Here is a 2191-nt window from a genome sequence, read left to right as displayed (position 1 = left end):
GTTCAAATTGATTTCCCATGAATATGAAAAATGAAGGCCTTTAGTGTGCTAAGCATTTATTTGCTTTATTTTTTCAGTTTAAAAATCACCTCCTTTCAACAGGACCAACACTACCAAATACTCTGCATACAAATAATTTTTGGCTAGCTTTTTATTCTTGTTTCCTCATCAATGTCTAAAAAATGCTACATGTACTGCTTTTATTCGCCAGGCTCACTCTAGATGAATTAGTGTTACTTTCCTGACATCATAATGTCACAGGTTAAGACTCATTAACATATACATTTTCTCCTTACAACTAGATTGCTTGGTTATGAAGGGGTAGAAGTTATAAATCCAGAAGGTGGCAAGGAAGATGCTGAAGAGGAAGCTCAGAGAGGAAGATGGCAACAGGAGGTGGGTGGTGTCTTGTTACTGTACACTCTTTCTTTTAGATAATTGCGAGGCCTCATTCTTGAACCAGTAATGTTCATGATTTTTCTGGCATACTGGAAAGGGATGCATTTGGGAAGAATAATCTGTATATGTGTTATATTTAAAAGCAGTCTCGAAAAGTTGAAGCAGCCTGAAATCTTACTCTTTGGAAGTAATCTATTCATTAGTTTGATGGTTGTTATTCTGGTTATCGAGTTTTCTAAGCATCCATATAAATTTTCTTTGCAATAAGGTTTAACAATGGTGGTCTCTGTAGATGAAGTTTGTTTGAAGTGATAATATGCATTAATTAGAGAGCACTGTATCTATTTGAGTCGTAAGAAATAAATTATCTCTTGGATAACACTGAAAACTGTGCAAATATAAATGTAATTATGTAAAATTGTAAATGACAAAACCATGTAGAAGTCACTTGTTAGATGATGGAAGTCAAATGAAAGACAAAGGGGCATATTGCTGTAATGCTGTTAGAGTGTTTGAATGATGCTGGAAACTATACAAATATGAATGTAATTATGTAAATGAAAAAACCACGTAGAAGTCACTTGTTAGATGATGGAAGTCAAATGAAAGACAAAACGGGCATATTGGGACGTCTCTCTTCGGTCTACCCTGAGTACTCCAATGGTCTTTCCCTTCTATCCTGGTGGGATCTCAAAGTCTATATGCATGAACGTGTTCCCTTATCGATTTTATACAAATTTTCTAATGTAAGACGAAGGGGCATATTGCTGTTAAAGTGTTTGAATGATGCTGGAAACCATACAAATATGAATGTAATTATGTAAATGACAAAATCACATAGAAGTCACTGGTTAGATGATGGAAGTCAAATGAAAGACAAAAGGGCCATATTGGGACCACTCTCTTCAGTCTACCCAAGTACCCCAATGGTCTTTCCCTTCGGCCTGGTGGGATCTCAAAGTCTATAGACATGAATGTGTTCCCGTATCGATTTTATACAAATTTTCTTATGTAGGCCTAATTGATGATTCTCTGTGTTGTTTTGACATACGAATTAATTATTTCTGTCATGAGATAATTTAATGAATGGTTACTGAATTTTATTATAGATTACTACTTATTCACCGATCTTTAAAAAATTACTCGTTGCTCACTCAACTTTGCTATAGGTTATTACTTATTCATCAAATTTAAAAGGTTACTAATTGCTCACCTAAATTTGAATAAAGTTACTTGTTGCTTACTAAATTTTGCAATATGTAACACTTGTGGAAATAATATGGATGATTGATGGGTTAACTTTGTACAAATTTGAGTGAGTAATAAGTAACATTTTAAATTTCAGTGAGCAAGTAGTTGTCTATAGCAAAGTTCAGCGAACAAATAGTAACCTACAGTGAAGTTCAGTGACCATTGATTATATTAACTCTTTATGTGATATATATTGATTGATCTTTCTCTTTCTCAAAGGAACGTGATAGTTATTGGAAGATGATGCAAAAATATATTGGTTCTGATGTCACGTCAATGGTGACACTACCTGTCCTTATATTTGAGCCAATGACAATGCTTCAAAAAATGGCAGAGGTTTGTGCATCTCTTTGCATATGCTACTACCCTAATATCTGGCCATTTGGATCACCTCTACTAGTACTAACTATGCAATACTTATAGCAGTTAATGGAATATTCGTACCTTTTGGATCAAGCAGATGAATGTGAGGATCCCTACATGCGGCTGGTGTATGCATGTGAGTATAGATTGTCAGCACTTCAATGATGGGGAATGATTT

The 2191-nt window shown here is 34.6% G+C and overlaps 1 long non-coding RNA gene across 1 annotated transcript; it reads left to right on the top strand.

The window, feature by feature from the left end:
* Positions 1-262: 262 nt before the first annotated feature.
* Positions 263-2182, top strand: LOC111374945. Its single transcript, XR_002699218.1, has 3 exons — positions 263-396; positions 1870-1986; positions 2077-2182. It is a non-coding gene; the product is annotated as an uncharacterized LOC111374945 (long non-coding RNA).
* The last annotated feature ends 9 nt before the right edge of the window (positions 2183-2191 follow it).

This window comes from Olea europaea, unplaced genomic scaffold, assembly GCF_002742605.1.
Source record: "Olea europaea var. sylvestris unplaced genomic scaffold, O_europaea_v1 scaffold13156, whole genome shotgun sequence".
NCBI classification, from domain to species: domain Eukaryota; kingdom Viridiplantae; phylum Streptophyta; class Magnoliopsida; order Lamiales; family Oleaceae; genus Olea; species Olea europaea.
Note: the sequence above shows the minus strand (reverse complement) of the source record. Positions and strands in the feature narration are given on the sequence as shown.